Consider the following 19,163-nt stretch of genomic DNA (forward strand, 5'->3'; position numbering starts at 1 on the left):
AGATCTGCAAAGACGGCCCCAACTGGCAACATAAGCAAACTTTGAGAGGCTACCTTAACAACCCTTCTCTGATAATGAGATTGATGACTACCCTATATGCCATCCTAGAGTCTTCATCCAGTAGCTTATAGAAGTAGAGGCAGACACCAACAGCTAACAATGAAATGAACTCCTGAATCCCAGTTCCCTCTCCTTCCCCTCCTGCCGCACCCCCACATCCCTCCCCAGCCTCCCACCCTATTGCCAATTCCTTCCACATAGGGGATATCTAGAGTCTGTCATTTCACTCAGGGTAGGGTCCAGATACTCCCCTAAGAGTCCAGTCTGAGAGAGCATCCCTCTTTGTGTTATGGACACATGATGTCTGTTTGTATTCCAGGGAGAATTTCAGGGCCCCATAGGTTGCCAAAGTCTCCTCACTGACACTCACATTCAGGAGGTCTGGATCAGTCCCATGCTGGCCTCCCAGCTGTCGGTCTGGGGTCCAAGAGCTCTCCCCTGTTCAGATCAGCTGTCTCTGCTGGTTTTGCCAGCCCATTCTTTGCCTATTTGCTCATCGCTCCTCTCACTCTTGTCACTGGGTTCCTTGGGTTCAGTTCAGTGTTTAACTGTGGGTGTTTGCCTCTGCTTCCATCAGTCAATGGATGAAGGCTCCCGGATGGTTATAGACATCAAGTTCATTACAAGGAATGGAAATTCGAGGTGGGCTCTCCACTATTCCTTAGCTTGCCAATTGATGTCATCCCTTCAGATCACTAGAGGTCACACTGGTGCCTGATCTGTCTTCTACCCTATATTTCCCTCTTCCTCCTATTCTACCCCCCTCAACCTTCCTGTTTCCCCATGACCTACTCTCTCTTCCTCTTCCCCCCTCTCTTCTTCCCAGCTCCCACTCCCCCGCCACCCCTCGCCATGTTCCCCATCTGTTCAGAGGATCTTGCCTCATTCCTCTTCTCTTGGGTACTATGCATATCTTTTAGATCTTTCTGTTTCCCAGACTCTCAAAATCCATATATGAGTGAGTACATACCATGTTTGTCTTTTTGCCACTGGGTTACCTCACTCAGGATGGTTTCTTCCAGTGCCAGCCATTTACCTCCGAATTTCAAGATTCCATTGTTTTTTTCTGCTGAGTAATACTCCATTTTGTAAATGTACCACATTTTCTCTATCCACTCTTCAGTTGAGGGGCATCTAGGTTGCTTCCAGGTTCTGGCTATTACAAATAATGCTGCTATGAACATAGTGGAGTGTTCCCCTCTCTCCACATCCTCTCCAGCATAAATTGTCTTCGGTGTTTTTGATTTTAGCCATTCTGACAGGAGTAAGATGGTATCTCAAAGTTGTTTTGATTTGCATTTCCCTGATGGCTAAGGATGTTGAGCACTTTCTTAAGTGTCTCTTGGCCATTTTAGCCTCCTCTATTGAGAATTCTCTATTTAGCTCTGTACCCCACCTTTTAATTGGATCCTTTGGTGTTTTGGAGACTTGCTTCTTGAGTTCTTTGTAAATTTTGGAGATTAGCCCTCTGTCAGATGTGGGGTTAGTGAATATGTTTTCCCATTCTGTGGACTGCCTTTTTGTCTTGTTGACTGAATCCTTTGCCTTACAGAAGCTTTTTAGTTTCAGGAGGTCCCATTTGATAATTGTCGATTTCAGTGTTTGTGCCACTGGTGTTATGTTCAGGAAAGTTCAGAGCACTAAGTGCCCACATGAAGAAACTAGAGAACAGTCATACTAGAGAATTAATAGCACAGCTGAATGTTCTAGAACAAAAAGAAGCAAACACACCCAGAAGGAGCAGACGCCAGGAAATAATCAAATTGAGGGCTGAAATCAATCAAGTAGAAACCAGGAAAACATTGAGAAGAATCAATGAAACAAAGACTTGGTTCTTTGAGAAAATCAACAAAATAGACAAACCTCTGTCCAAACTAACCAAAAGACAGAGAGAGAGCGCATGCTAATTAACAAAATCAGAAATGAAAAAGGTGACATAACAACGGAATCTGAGGAAATCCAGAGAATCATCAGGGCATACTTTGAAAATCTGTACTCCACAAAATTTGAAAATTTAAAGGAAATGGACAATTTCCTGGATAGATATCACTTGCTAAAACTAAATCAAGAGCAGATAAACAATCTAAACAGACCTGTAACCGCTAATGAAATAGAAGCCGTCATCAAAAGTCTCCCAAACAAAAAAAAAGCCCAGGCCCAGATGGCTTCAGTGCAGAATTCTGACAGAAATTCAAAGAAGAGCTAATTTCAATACTCCTGAAAGTATTCCACACAATAGAAGCAGGAGGCTCACTGCCAAACTCTTTTTACAAGGCTACAATTACCTTGATACCCAAGCCACACAAAGACACAACTAAGAAAGAGAACTATAGACCAATTTCCCTCATGAACATTGATGCAAAAATACTCAATAAAATACTCGCAAACCGGATTCAAAAACACATCAAAAAATCATCCACCATGATCAAGTAGGCTTCATCCCAGGAATGCAGGGATGGTTCAACATTAGAAAATCTATCGGGCCAGGCGTTGGTGACGCACGCCTTTAATCCCAGCACTCGGGAAGCAGAGGCAGGCGGATCTCTGGGAGTTGGAGGCCACGCTGGACTGACAGCCTCCAAAACAGAGAAACCCTGTCTCGTAAAACCAAAAAAAATATCTATAAATATAATCCACCATATAAACAAACTGCGAAAGAAAAACCGCATGATCATCTCACTAGATGCTGAAAAAGCCTTTGACAAAATCCAGCACCACTTCATGATAAAGGTCCTAGAGAGATCAGGGATAACAGGAACACATATGAATATAATAAAAGCAATATACAGTAAACCAACAGCTAACATCAAACTAAATGGAGAGAAACTCAACGCAATTCCTCTAAAATCACGAACAAGACAGGGCTGTCCACTCTCTCAATATCTCTTCAATATTGTACTTGAAGTTCTAGCTACAGCAATAAGACTACAAAAGGAGCTAAAGGGGATACAAATAGGAAAAGAAGAAGTCATACTTTCACTATTTGCAGATGATATGATAGTTTACATAAGTGACCGGAAAAACTCCGCAAGGACACTACTAGAGCTGATAAACACCTTCAGCAATGTGGCAGGATACAAGGTAAACTTAAAAAAATCAGTGGCCCTGTTATATACAGATGAAGAAGTGACAGAGAAAGAAATCAGAGAAACATCACCCTTTACAATTGCCATAAACAGCATCAACTATCTGGGAATAATATTAACCAAGGAATAATGAAAGACTTGTATATCAAGAACTTTGAGTCTTTAAAAAAAGAAATCAAAGAGGATACCAGAAAATGGAAAGATCTCCCATGTCCTTGGATTGGTAGGATCAACATAATAAAAATGGCAATCTTGCCAAAAGCAGTCTAGAGATTCCATGCAATCCCTATCAAAATTCCATCACAATTCTTCAAGGACATGGAAAGAACAATAATCAACTTAATATGGAAAAACAAAAGGCCCAGGATAGCCAAAAAACCCTATACAATAAAGGAACTTCAGGAGGCATCACCCTACCTGACTTCAAGCTCTATTATAGAGCTATAGTCCTGAAAACAGCTTGGTATTGGAACAAAAATAGGCAGGTAGACCAATGGAACCGAATTGAAAACCCTGATTTTAACCCACACACCTATGAACACTTGATTTTTGACAAAGAAGCTAAAACTATACAATGGAAAAAAGAAAGCATCTTCAACAAATGGTGCCGGCATAACTGGGTACTGGTATGCAGAAGACTGCAGATAGATCCAGGTTTATCGCCTTGTACAAAACTTAAGTCCAAATGGATCAAAGATCTCAATATAAATCCAGCCACACTAAAACTCTTAGAAGAGAAAGTGGGAGATACTCTTCAATGAGTTGGTACAGGAGACAACTTCCTGAACATAACACCAGTGGCACAAACATAGAGGTCTTTTTCTTCCCCAGTCCAATTTTAATTCAGGTGTGTGTACACAGAGTCATCTAGAACTTTATTTTGGAGTTCTAGACCAAATTGATAGAATCCATGGATGCCTAATGATCCCTCTGTAAAACAAATGGATCATATATTAGAAAGACTTCTTTTGTATGTTTCTTGTCTTCTCCTCTAGAATTTCTCTGCAAATTTTCTTTACCCTCCTTTCTCTCCCATGAGTGACTACAAGGAAAAGAGATGACTGTTGATGTGACTCTATAGGACTCTAATTCCCAGTGACCTTGATGAATCCTTTCTGAATTTTGTTTGGTTAATCTTATCTTGCCTGTGCAGGACTCACTATCCAAAATAAATCTTTGGAGCAAAATATTAACCGTCATGCATTAGGGAAGTTAGCTAAATTTTAATGATTGCATGAGTCTAGGAAGGTCTCTGGTCCCCTGTGGTTTGAGCCTCAAAGGTATTTTTAACATTTACTCTGACCCTTTATCTCAAATTCATAATCTGCTAGTATGCATTACATTTCTCAATCTAGAGAGCACAGAAGCATGACAGTCCTCAGGGAAAATTCCTCATTTAAAGAGAGCTAGAAATCAGGATGCCTGGATCAAGAGAGCTTCTTTGTAATTTATTGTATGTAACACTAATTTTTGTCCCAATAGTCTAGATCAGCAGTTCTCAACCTATGGGCTGCAACCCCATTGGAAGGCACACTTCAGACATTCGGAATTTCAGGATATTTGCATTACAATCCATAACAGTAGCAAAATTAGAGTTATGAAGTAGCAATGAAATAATTTTGTGGTGGGAGGTCACCACAACATGAGGAACTGTATTAGGAAGGTTGAGGATCACTGGTCTAGGGAATACCAAACCCCCAAATGTCTAAATGAAGCTGAAAAGAAATAGTATCCAAATGTTCTTTTCTCTTAACTAGCAACTGGAAAGTGAAAGCAAAAAATGTGGTTATCCAAAGCATGATGTGGTAGAAATAAAAACAGAGAACAAACGTGGCACAAAGGGATCTCTAATGGGGAAAGAATATTCTATCTCAATTTAGGATGCAAGACAGAAAGAGCAGGCTTAAGACCCTGTAGACCAGCATCTCCAATCCCTACCTCCATATGTTGACACCACCTCAGCTGTTCCAACTTTCTGCAGACAGCAACTTATTTATCACTTGGCAATCCATCATTTTGGTCTCAATTGGGACTGTGCTTTCCCAGACTCAGCCTTGGGCTGCTGAAATTTATAAGAACTTCGCAAGTCTTTACATCTCAAAGGATAAGCTTCTCCTTGTAATTGGCCAATGCTGTAGGCACATATCTGAGGCATCTTAAGGTCCCTTTAAAATCTATCAGATATATCTTCTGAAAAAACATGCCACAATCTAAAGACACCACGTGGACTCTGGTATTACCTTGGTCTGATATAGGAAATGCACTGCATCACGTGGTTATAGGGCCCTGAGAATCCCAGTTCTGTGGTCCCATTTGACATCCAAAATGGTGACAACCTAGAAATATGCATTAGGAGTAGAGATATAGGATGTATGACTGCATGTCTATGGTACAGGAAATTCTAGGCATACGGTGATTACCTGAGGGTTCGATTGCCCTGGGAAATTAATTACCAAAATGGAGGCCAAGTAATATAGCTACCTTTTGCCTAGTGAGCTCAGCGTTTCACGTGCATCTCACAGATTAAATGTAGGCAGACACCCCTTTAAAAAAAAAGAAAGAGGAAATTGATAACAGGTTGACAGGTTAGTTCATCATGAAGACAACAGAAAGAAGTGAGCAAAAGAGAAAAGCAGAACAGCAGAACAGGAAGGAAGGTATTCCACTGTCTCAGCCTAAATGAGGCATCCATGTGTCTTACTACCAATTGCGTTTTCATTGTAAGCCCAGCTTTTAACGGCTGAGTCATCTTTCCAGCCCTCTTCCTACCAATTGTAATACCAAATATTGATCTCATTGTGGTCTCTCCTTAGCTGCTAGGCTCAGCTAATTTTTGGAGAGGACTCCATATAAGAAGCAGAAAGAATAGGGGAGTGTACCTGATTTCACAGGTGGGGCTGTTGCTTTGTAAGCACATGGAGAAACTGAGAAGGGGAAAGTAACCTTGGCATAGTTTTGTCCTACTCAGGCAAGGAACGAGATCATATGGAACCTCTTAGCTGGTGATAATTGAAAATCCTTAAAAAGAAAGTTGTTGAAAATCGTTGATTCTGATTTAAAACCTTAGCGCCCTTCTGCTGCACTTTTATCTAGTTAGAAAAGCAACTGCCTAAAGGCCACGCATTCTAAAGCACTGCTGGTGCTCATTGTCTCTCCCCAGAATGCTAAGACACCAAGCCGGTGTGTCAGCTTTCCTTTCCTCCTTCCTTCAAACCTATCTGAAGTCTTGCTAGCCCTCACAGGGAAACTTGATGGTGAGGGAAGGAGGGAAGAGACAATGTGGACTTAAACTGAGCAATATGTACAACCAACCATGTGATCATCAGTCAGTCATCAACATATGGGAAAACAACCCAAGAAAGAGAAGGAGTTTATGTGTTCTCCATATCCTGCCATTTTCTCCAAGAAAGGAAGCTTGAGGAAAATGAAAAGAAAAGAGAGAAAGAAAGAGATGTCATTTTCTTCTCCTAGGGATGAAGGACACCAGGCAAGCAATGTATAGTCTGAAGGACATTCCTTTGGATGAGTGGTAAGGGCAGACCCCTTTACCAAGGCAATGCAAAGTTTCAAAGTCTGGGGTAAAATTGTAAACAGTGACCTGGAACCCAGTGCCAGGTGAGGCAAGCTTTGAGACATAGGTCTTTTATCATCCAGACTTGGCAAGCAAAGAATTAACATGATCTTTTTCAAGACTGATTTGTGTTAATAAACTTTGTTAGTCACCTAGGACTCTGACCTTATACTTAACTGTAAAGTTTTAAACTTATGATCCATTTAAAAAAAAGAAAACCAAAAATGAAAACTTTAGTTCAGTTTGAATTTGCTCTGAGGTATAAATGAGCTAATGCTGTACAGTTTGTCTTAGACTAAGAAGAAATTATTATTTTCTTGTGTTAGTCTGAGTAAAAGGAACAAAGCAGGCCTTTAAGTGTCTTACAGCCTTTGTGGGACAATAGATCTAGTTATGAAGCATATCCTATTATATTTTCTATATATGAAAATATTCAAGTTAATGATAAGTCATCTCCTGACTATCCACAGATACATGTGGATTTATATGTATATGTATATGTATATAGATAGGTAGATATAGATATAAGACTGAGAAGTAATCATGAGATTACATATATGCATCACATGAGATTACACATTACATTGCTGATACTGGGGAGATACCATAGCTGCTTTTGGACATGTGAAACTATAGACAGAAGCAATAGTTTCCAGAGTTGGTGGTCCCATGGGCCTTGCCCAGATGGGATTCTCCTCCAACAGAGAATCATTCCTCTGGTGGGTTGATATCTGAACACTAGTTGTCACCTGTTTTATACTTCTATAGCCTGCGGCATTAATCCACCTTACATTGCAAAGAATATCCAATTTTAATTGTATCCAACTAATGTAGTACCTGTCAATCAGTATCTTCTCAAACACTCCAATCTTATTCCATCTCCAGAGGGGAAAATGGACAAATAGCACATTATATAAAAATAATAACAGTAGAACACTATGTGGTCATTAGAAGGAATGGTATCCTTGATGGCCGTATGCATATACATGGATGACACTGTGCAATGTGAAATAATCAGGAACAGAAGGCACTTACCTTATGGCTTTCAATCAGGAATCTAGAGTACATGTTTTGGTCTCTACTATGTCTCACCCCCCTAATGCTCATGAGTGTGCCTTCTGGCCAAAGCACATATTACTGTCCCTCAGTTGGCTAAACTAAACAACTGGTCTAGGTTGCTCATATTTGCATTTTGCCAAGTTGACTTATTAATAACACCCCTTGCATTCTCAGAGATACATAAGAACTGATAACTCTGTAGTCTCTAGTACTTCTTTTCCAGTGTGATTTCTGTTTCGAATATGGTTTTACCTATGTGGAGCAGTTTCTCCACTGTGTATCACAAGGATGACCCTCTTCCTGCCAGCAGTAGGTCCTATTCACAGCCTTGCTCAGAGAGGGACTGGCCTGACATTTGAAGAGTTGTTCCTGTTTTACTTGTTATTAACATTATAATGGCATATTTCTTCTTTTAAGATGACTTAGTCATCCAAAAGCAAATTTTGATTTATTAACCCATATTTTGTTAGGGCATTTTAACAGATCAGCTTCTGTAAATCTGAGGATGATAAGCTGCATTCTTGGCATGCCCATTTGTTAACTGACAACATTTTTCAAGAAGTTAAACAATTACAATAAAAGATACACAAAGTAAGTAGTACAAAATATTAGAACCAGGACCACAGGAAATATAAATATATAAAAGGAAATTGTCTAAATATGTTCGGTGTTTTTATTTGTTCACTGATGCTACTGTGGCAAATCATTACAAGCTACGAATTCAAAACAGCACACATTAATTAACTTTCAGAGCTGTGAACGAGAAGGGTGGAAGTATGCCATGGATTCATGCTGCGGAAGAATCCTGTACACTGTGAAAATGTATTGCTCTCATTGTCCAGTAGCTAGGCAGGATTCTCAGAGCAGAGATAATGCTGGGAAGAAGAAGGACAGAGTCAAGGGGTCACCAGGAGGGATGGAAGAAGCAGGAGGCAAATACACCGTACTGAAAAGAGGTACCACCATGAAGCAGAGTGTAGGTAAGAAGTATGGGTTAGTTAGTTGTAAGAGTTAGTAACAAGCCTAAGCTATCATCAGCCTAGCATTTATAATTAATATTAGTCTTGGGATCTGGCTGATGGGACAGAGCTGACTACCGGGACACAGAAAACTCCACCTACAGATTCCACCTAGCTAAGACCTTGTTGCCTGACAAAACTTTTCCCAGGGAGACAAAACACATATCCACTCACTTCAGATAGACCAAAGTTTGGATACCACCAAAGTCCAACTTGATGAACTGTGAGTGACTGACAGAAATATGGGTAAGGTTACATGCAGGAGCAGAAATGACTCAGAGACTGCTGGATCACCAAAGCTCACTCTAGCAGGTATGACTGCTCACAAAGCTGGGAACCTGAAGCACCCTGTATAGCCTGCAGGTAGCTCAACAAGTTGGAGCATGTCCTTCCTAGGTGCTGTCGTTGATATAAGCAGTAAGCTTGACTGGTTTCTGCTTCTTGTCGGCATCCGGCCCGGTTTGACAGTGTTCTTTGCAGCTCTGCTTAATTTCCTCTGAGGGGAACTCACAACTTCTATTGCTTCCTCTGGCTAGGATGGTCCTAATGAGTTTGGTCAATTTCAGGGACTTCCTGAAGTTCTTTTGAGTTGTTTATTTCCCTATTTAAGGAGCTTCCTTCAGGATGAATGTTTCAATTTCAGAGGAAATTGTTATACAATTGAAGTTTCCCAGCTATTTATCAGAATCTCTATTAAGCTTAGAGACTATGGAGAAGTATTTATGGCTATTTTTTCTCACTTTCTAGTGACCTCATTCTTTACTTGGTTCGAACCTCCCTTCTATCCTCAAACCAGCAATGGCCCCATGGTGTTGCCTTCTCTCTTGTTCAATTTTCCCATTCCTTCTTCTTTGTCCTTCAGTTTGGCCAAAGTTCTTGGACTAAAGGCCAAAACACTTTAGTTTCATTTCTGTTGCTATAATAAAATATTCTGAAAATAGAAGGCATAGTTCCCCTTACAACCTTAGGATATATAGTCCATTATTGTGAGGAAGTCAGTGTGGGAACATGAAATAGTAGCATCCACAACCAAGAACAAAGATAGAGTTAATACATACCTACAGTCAAATGTCATTCTTATCTTTTCTACAGTATAAGACTCAAACCTGGGGAACAGTGCTTTCTAATTTTACACTGGGTTTTACTACAATTATTAATGTAATTAAGACAATCTCCCAGATATGTCCACAATCCTACATCATTTAGACAGTCTCTCTTTGAGTCCCTTTTCCTAGGTGATCCTGGATTGTGTCAAGTTGACTGTTAAAACTACCATCACAATTCCACCCAGTGTCAACTTGGCAGACACCCACACCATTTTAAGCCAGATGCTTCCATTCCCATCTCCATATCTCATGTTTACCTCATGATGTAAAGTAAATTACATTTAAACTTTAAAAGTCCTCAGAGGCTAAAACTCCTAACACAATTCCAGATTTGTTTACTGAAAGTTCATGTATAATCAAAAATAAGTTATGTATTTCCAACATATATTGGCACAGAACAAACATTCCATTTCAATGTAAAAATACAAGGATAGTGGGGCGTTGGTGGTGCACGCCTTTTATCCCAGCACTTGGGAAGCAGAGGCAGGTGGATCTCTGTGAGTTCAAAGCCAGCCTGGTCTACAGAGCGAGCTCCAGTACAGGCTCCAAAGCAATACAGAGAACCCCTGTCTAGAGAAACAAACATATACAAGGATATGATGAACAAAAAAACAAACAAAAAAACAAAAAAACCAAACTTAAGCAGAACCAAAACTCATCAGGTTAAAAGTGAAAGACCCTTCAGTCTTTCTCTCAGGACCCTCTTCCAAAGACCACCAGGGAGCCGAAGTTCGTCGCAAAACGCCAGAGGATTTTTATTAAGCAGGCGTACCAGGGATTCAGCAGCCTTGGGAAGGAGTGAACCCCGAGCAGAAATTACAGCAAGTTTTTAAAGCCTAAAACCGCAAATGGGGTGGTGGGGGTGCAAGAGGAGTTTGGCAGTTGGTGCCAGACCTTCATGAATCACGTATGCTTGTGGCTGTCTGGCTGACTGGCTCGTTATCTGTCTCAGGCAACGTCTGTGCCCTGGCTGGACTTTGTGACCGGCCTGGAACCTTGAGGTCTGGGGATTGTTCCCAAGTCCTTGAGGACTGAGATCTGGGAAATATTTTCAAGTCCTTGAGGACCACCAGGGGAAGATGTTTAAGTGCAGCTGCTCACGTCCAAGGACAGAACAGCTTAGTAATTTTCCAACTATTGGGGGGCTAACTGTTGGGGCTCTTCAAAAAGCAAACTGGCACCTCTATATCTGGCATCCGGAATTCTTAATGCAACCTTCTGCATTCCAAAGGGTGCGAGCAGACTGCACATAGAGCTTCTTTAGAAGCAGTCTTAGGCAAGCCCCAATGGACAGCTGCAGCTTTCCTTCAAAAATGTTTTCACGGCCTTGGCACCTCCAATACTTGGGAGTCTCCATTGTAATTGATGTATCCCCTTTACGACTTTATAAAATGACCCCTCAGGACCTTTTCTTGGGCACTCCGACCCTTCCTGGCCCCAGCTTCTCTGTGGCCTCCTCAATCTTGTATCATTTATGCCTCTAAAACCAGTACTACCTAGATATTTACAACATTGTCATGTTCCACTGCCAACCAAAAATGTAGCTCACCTCCCTTAAACCATAGCTGTATCAGCTCTGTGTGTTGACCCAGAAGTAATGCCTTCCTGTCATCGTGGTGATATGCGGATGTCAGTAGAGTGTTGACCATCTCTCCATCTATTACAGATGTTTCTTCAGTACAAGCTTGTAAACTATCCTGCCTAGAAATGTCCTGTGTTACCCAAGCCACATCCTAACCTGATCTAATCAGCCTCTCTTTAAATCTCTCTTACTTTGTAATCCTAGATTTCATTAAGTTGGCAATTAAAACTAACCATTCATCACAAAAATAATCTTGCTACTTTAAAGTCTGCTTTAATACAGCCTTAATTCTAGAAACAGCTTTAATTTCCCTTGGCTCAAAACTAATATATTGACAGCCGTTGGGTAGTAGGAAATAGAGTCATTAGGGAATTATTATTCTAAAATAGTAATAGTTAATATTCAAATTTCATTTTTTTTAAATTTCTGAATAGCCAAACAAACTTATAAGCTAGCGCCATGCTAAATCTTATCATGAATGCAACATTTCTGCAGGATAGAAAAAGGGTTTCTTAAAAGTATTTGTTGAAAACATTTTATCAACAAGGTCTTTAATATAAGACAGTGAAAGTTATAATGAACCATGGTATCACATCACAGTTCATCTCTTTTACAAAAAGAAACTAATTATGTTTCATATGTCTTTCACTGGCAGCAGAACTTGCAAAGGCATATCATTAAGCATTATTTTGAAGAGTCTTCTCATTTGAAAAATGTTCTTCATGCTGAGTATTTGCCTTATTTTTTTAAAAAACTCCTTTAAATTAATTAGAGTTCTGGTGACAGGCAATCAGTGAAGAAGCTCATTAGCAAAAAAAATCTCAACCACAGAAAATTTAAGTAAACCCAAAATTTTCTATATACCATTTATTTATATTTTAGATTTATATCATTCCTTTTGTTAATTTTGTGTATTTTCAATAGAATTACATTGCATTCCATGATCTCTTTCCTCCTCCTAGTTTCTCTTGTAATCCCTACTCTCAAATAAATAGCCTCTTTTTCTTTATTGTTACATATATATGTGTAAACATATTATGCATGCACAAATATATAAATACAACCATTTTCATCTACTCTTCTTCTTTATGAGCATGTGGTTTCAATGCTAACTGCTTTGTGCTGGATAATCAGTAAGGGGGCTCATGCTTGGGAGAAACTAATTCTCCCTCCCCCAGCAGTCATTAGTGCTGTAGTTCTATAAAACTCAGAACCTGAGCAATTTTCCCCTTTTTGTCATTGAACTGATCTTATATATGCAGTCATGTCTTGGAAAGACTGTTTCAGAGCAGACTTCCTGGTACTCTGGCTTTTACAATATTTTCACTCCCTCTTCTGTGATATTACCTGTTCCATAAATGTAGGAGCCCTGCTACGAATGCATTCATTGGGTCTGGACTCCCTGTGATCTCTTGATCTCTGCATTGCATTCAGTTGTGGGTTTCTGTGATGGTTTCCATTTGCTATCAATTGGGAAAAAGGAAAAGAATTGGAATGGAGTTAAGGAATTATGCTAGTCTAGTAAAGTGGCAGGAGTAAATTCATTTCCAAGATCCGTGACCTCATTGTCTTTAGGAAGTTGACTAGGTTTTAGTACCAGGTTTGATTTACCTCCTGTTGAGTGGTCCTTAAGCGCAACTAGACAGCTTTTGGTTATCGCCAGCATGTATGTGAGTTGCAGATGTCTTGGAATGATGGCCATTGTGGTAAATAGGCATTTGCATCTAGGTAGGTCTATTAATTGCTTCTCTTCCTTGGAAGTTTGCATACCTTTCTCTGGTACCATGGGAGTTAGACCACACAAAGGTGACTTTCAGGTTAAGTCTACATCAAATTATTCAAGTACTATGTCCTAAATGTTCAATGTCTTCAGCAATAAGGGCTTTACAGTCTATATTGTTAGAGAGTAAGTCATTTGGATCACCATAACTAACCATATGAGACGAGGTACTGAGGTTTTTGTTAGTCTAATTCTTGTGGGGATCATTGCAATCCCAAGTGGCATAACTTAAATATGCATATATAAATATATGCATATATAGTAAGAAATAGATATATTATGTATTAAAATGGGGGTAAATTATCAAACAACCTGGGTTCCATCCCTTACACCTCCTTCCCCTTCTGTGTGGGCCACTCTTCACCCTCTCCAGTTGGTGACTCTTCCCTGTTTTTCCATTTCCCACTTCATATACTGCTACTTCTCTCTGAATGCCCACATCTCCCCATCCAGTGGTCACTTTATACTTTCCTGGTTTCTGTGGTTACTCCATATTGCCTACACACATCTGAGGATTTGGAGCTATGAACCCAAGAAGAGAGACAATTTGGTGTCAGTCTTTGGGGTTTGGCTTATCTCACACAATATAATATTTTAGATTCATCCCTTTACCCGATAATGTCCTGGTTTCATTTATCTTTATAGCTGACTAGTATTCCATTGTGCATGCATAACACATTTTCACTGTCAATTTGCTGGTTGTAGGATATTTAAGTTGTTTCCACTACCTAACTATTGTGAATAGAGTGGAAGTGAACATGGCTGAGCAATTGTCTGTAGAGCAGGATATCTAGTCCTTTGCACATATGCCTAAGAGTCATATAGCTGGATCACATGGAAGATTTACCTTTAGTTTTGTGGGGGCTCTTCACTGATTCTTGAAATGCCTGTTTCTATTCTAAACAAGAGAAAAACTTACTTTAATATTAACTTAATTAGAGAATGCAATTTACAAAATAAAAGTGGATGCAAATTGTATTTATAAAATACTATAATACAAGACTTAATGAAATGTTCCATTTTTCCCAATTAATGATCTAACAAGTTGGACAGAATAAAATTTCCTTAAACGTTTAGGGTTTTTTCCTTTATGTATACTGATTTTTGTCTGGTTGGGCTTCAAAGAAAAATAGAATGAAGGCAAATTAAAAGAGATGAATTAGTGTTGTAACTGGCCACTGTCTATAAAACCACATTAGGGAATACAAGAATTCCATTAAAATTTACAAGAGAAAAACTTTGTATGTATTTGTATGGATAAAATTATATTTTTACCTTTTTAAGACTCATTTGCCTTTCTTTTCATTTATCAAATTTGTTCTTTGACAATTTTACACACATACAAAATGCATACTGACAATTTGCAACCTCCATTCAACCTTATCTCTCATTAACCCTTTCTACCATCATCAATGTTCTTCCCTACAAACCTCTTCGATACATCCATGTCTGTTGTTTTGTTTTTAAGCCCATTGAGTTTAACCAGATTCGTCTGTGTGGTGATGGGTTTGTAGCTATCTGTTGAAGCCATGTGGATTTAGAAGTGAACACACAACTAACAACAATAGCTCCTCCGGTCCCAGAATCTAACAATACTCCAAAGTTCAGCAGCATGTTGTAGGGTCCCATGGGCCACTCCCAATAGCTAACTGTTGGCAGGACCTGTCTTATTTGGGCCTAATGCAGGTCACTGTAGCTGTTAAGATGCTATTTCCAGTCTAGACTGTGGCACACCATAGTCTTTTACCCTGTCTTCTGGCTCATAAATGCTTTCCGCCCCATCTTCCTCAATGTTCTCTGTGCCTTAGAGGAGATGGTATCAATATATAGCTTAAAACTGAGCCCTCACCTTCACTTCTTCACAGAACCTTGGGCAGCACTGAGTCTCTGAGTTCACTGACTTTCACATCCCGCTTTATCACAGATGTGCCACATCTGGTCTCGTTGGGCACCTGCTTCCAATGTGAGTACCCATAAACACACACACACACACACACACACACACACACATGCACACACACACACATGCACACACATGCATGCACACACACTTTTAAACATATCAAAAAGTACATTAACAGGAAAATATATCCTTCACTAAAACTAATCAGAGATGAAGAGGAGGGCGGCAGAAAGATAGAAGCAGGAAGAAATAATGGTAATGATAATGGTTGGAAAGACTGAAATAGATCATTGCATTTTCAAATGTACAAAAAAAATCACACAAGATTACCTACGTTAGAACTTTTATGATGAGAGATCAATCAGTTCAGCAATAATACAAAGTAATGAATATGTGTAGCAATATAGTGGCAAGCTGTAAAAAGTAGAAATTAATGGAGCTGCAAGGACAAATGAATAAATTTAGAGCTGGAGAGCTCAGTTCTTCTGTATCAGAAATAGATCAAGCTTGAAAACGATGAAGTACCTAAGGATATGGCTGAACCAAGCAAACATCACCATCAATCAATTGAACACAACAGTCTGATTTGTACAACAACCAACACATGTAATACACACTATTTGCAAATTCACATGCAGCATTCATGAAGATAGACTACGTGTGGGCACTGAAAAATGCACAATAAATTGTGAAATCAGACATCTTACATTATCTGCTCTTAGAACACAATGTAGATAAAGAAGAAATAAGCAGCAGAAAGCAACAAATTATCCCTCAAATTACTGCCAGTTAAGCAGCTATCCTGTTTAGTTTGATGTTAACCCAACACAAGCTAGAGTCATTGGGAAAGGGACTCTCAGCTGAGTAAGCCTCCATGGTTTGTCTATTTGTGAGCTCTTGTGCATTTTCTTGATTGCTGATTTAGGGGTGTGGCCAGCTCACTATAGGCAGTACCCTGGAAGGGGGTGGGGGAGAGGATGCATGGTCCTGAATGCGTTAAGAAGACTGGAAAACAAGCCTTGAGGACCAAGTCTGTAAGTATACACCTCCCTGGCCTCTGAATCAGTTCCTGTTCCTGGCTGTGACCTGACTTCCCTCAGTGATGAAATAAATGCTCTCCTTCTAACACTGTGTTTGGTCATGGTGTTTTATCACATTAAAATAGAAAACTATGACAGCAGTAATATAGAATAGATACATCAAAGAAGAAATAGCAAGAAAATTCAGAAATATTTTGAGATAAGTGAAAATTAAAATGCATTCCCAAATCTGCAAGGTGCAGCATAAGTAGTACTCAGAAGAAATGACAGAATTAAATGTATGCATGTGGGAGAAAGACAGAAAGTTACTCACCTCATTCTCTCCCTTAGGAAAATAGGAAAAAAAAAGACAAATTTAATTCCTATTAACCACAGCAAAAAGAATTTAAATTACATTAGAAATCAAGACATTAAAATCAAAACAAAAAAGCAACAAAATACAAAGCTAGATTGAGAAAATATTGGTGATACTGTTATTCTTTTCACTAGGCTGTGTAAGGAAACAACACTTGCCTTAGGAATGAAAACGGGGTTATCACATAGCTACATGGGCATTAAAAGAACAGTCAAGGGAATTTTATGAAAAACCACAGATTTGATAACAATGTAAAAATGTAAATTTTATTCCACCAAAACATACAAAAAAAGCAGAAAAGTAGGGAAGATAAATCATGAATGAGGAGAACATATTTTCAATACATCTAAAGGAGGAAAATTTTCCAACACATACAACAAACTTAAAATTCAGCAGTAAGAAAAAAAGGAGCCAGTTTTTTAAATAGACAAAGGACTTGTTTACCTCAGCAAAGAAGATGCCTAGGTGGCAGACAAATTGATGACAAAAATCTCAATTCATATGATTACAATATTGCAAATTAGAACCATGCAAGATTACCAGTAGAAATCTATTAAAATGACCAAAACCATAGCATCACCTGCACCATGTGCTCCCTAGGATGTGCAGTAAGGATAATCTTGCTTACTCCTTATGGAAATGGAAAATGGCATAGCCACTTTTGAAGACTATTTAATACTTTCTTTAAAACCTATAAAAACTCCAGTAATATAATAATGTGATGACACCCTTGGCATTTCCTCAAGTGGACTACAAGAGCACAGTGATTCATCACATCCTAACATTGCCAAAGCAATTTTGAAGATCTAAAGCTAGATATCTTCAATGCAGGTGTCATAAAAATTGTTAGTATGTATAATTAACATATGCTAATAGAAAAATATGCTCCTCTATAGACGAATAGGTGCACACTGTGAACCATACACATAGCAGGACATAATTCTGTGCTGCTCTAAGGTTGTTATAAGACATGATGCAAAATGCAGATTGCTAAATAAAGCATTAATCTAGATAAGCTACCTACCAAATTATTCAAACTGTGTGACATTTAGGATAAAAGAAAACTATGGAAACAGCAAACTATCAGTAGGTACCAAAATTTCAGAGGGAAAGAGACACAACTAAATAAAACATACAGGGTTGGGGGAGGGCAATGAAACTACAGTGTGACACAGTAGAGCAGCAATTCCCAACCTTCCTAATGCTTTGACCCTTTGATACAGTTCCTCATGTTGTGGTGACTCACACCATAAAATTATTTTCATTGCTGGTTAATAACTGTAATTTTGCTACTGTTATGAATCATGATGTAAATACATTATATGCAGGGTATCGGATACTCGACCTCAAAGGGGTCACAGGTTAAGAACCAATGCAGAACAGTATGAACTTTCAAAAACCACAGAATGTGAAATACCAGTATCAACGTCTAATGCAAATTAAGGGCCTTTGGCTAAAATAGTATTCAATGTGGGTGACAATGACATTCAAAGCTGATTCAGTTGTGTAGTAATTTTCCACTGAGGACAGCTGCTCCTTCATGGGGCCAGGTAACACAAAATAAATCTCTCTGCCTCCCACACAAAATTACTTTCATTGTAGTAGTGCTAATAGTATGTACCTAATAGTTTAAACATCTACTAAAAGCAATTCAAAAGAAATGCTTGATTTTTAGTAAAGGCAATGCAACTAGAAATCATCAAGTTTTGCTTCTGAGTTTTTTTCTCAATAGATGTTTTTATTTAAATTAGAAACGTGAATGTTTAACATGTCAGTCCCAGCTCCCTCTCCCACCCCTCCTCCCTTGTCCCTCCCCCAGTCCCCCAGCCCCCAACCCAATCCCCACATCATTCCCCAGGGAGGGTGAGACCCTCCTTGGGGGGAATCTCTAAAGTCTGTCATTTCATCCTGGGCAGAACCTAGTGTTGCGTTCACCTCAACCAGCAAGGAAGATCCAGGTGGGATGGGAGCAGGCCAAATAAGGAGTTGTTTATCACTGAGAGTGCTCACCAGCAGGATGGTGGAAGGCAGAAGCCTGCACCATCTTTAGGGCGCGGCATGGCACAGCTCTCCACAACCTAGGCCCTTCCCCATGTGTCCAGGCTGAGAGAGCATCCCTCTATTTGGAATGGACTCCCAAAGATCATTCATAAACCATGTGAACACTGATCTACTACCCAAGGCACCAGTGATTTCTGTGGCCTCCTCCCTGGCACTACATTCATGGAGTCTGGATCAGTCTCCTGTTGGCCTCTCAGCCATCAGTCTGGGATTCAAGAGCTCCCCCTTATCCAGTCAGCTGTCTTTGTGGGTTTCACCATCATGGTCTTGACCCCTTTGCTCATCACACCCCAATCTCTGTCACTAGGTTCCAGGAGCTCACTGAACTGAATTTTTAAAATAATTTTTTCATCAACTCTTTTTGATGTATAAAAATTTGGAAGTCAAGTAACATTAAATCAAAAATAGGGGGCAGCTAAGAGTATCTGAAATCTAACTCCTCACCCAAATGAAAAATGGAATTTACAATGAGGAAGAAGTTTTCTTTATGCATTAGGCATTCTGAAACATTCTGCAAAGCCATAGGAGGACTGGAAGTGAT

This window comes from Mesocricetus auratus, unplaced genomic scaffold, assembly GCF_017639785.1.
Source record: "Mesocricetus auratus isolate SY011 unplaced genomic scaffold, BCM_Maur_2.0 Super-Scaffold_100009, whole genome shotgun sequence".
NCBI classification, from domain to species: domain Eukaryota; kingdom Metazoa; phylum Chordata; class Mammalia; order Rodentia; family Cricetidae; genus Mesocricetus; species Mesocricetus auratus.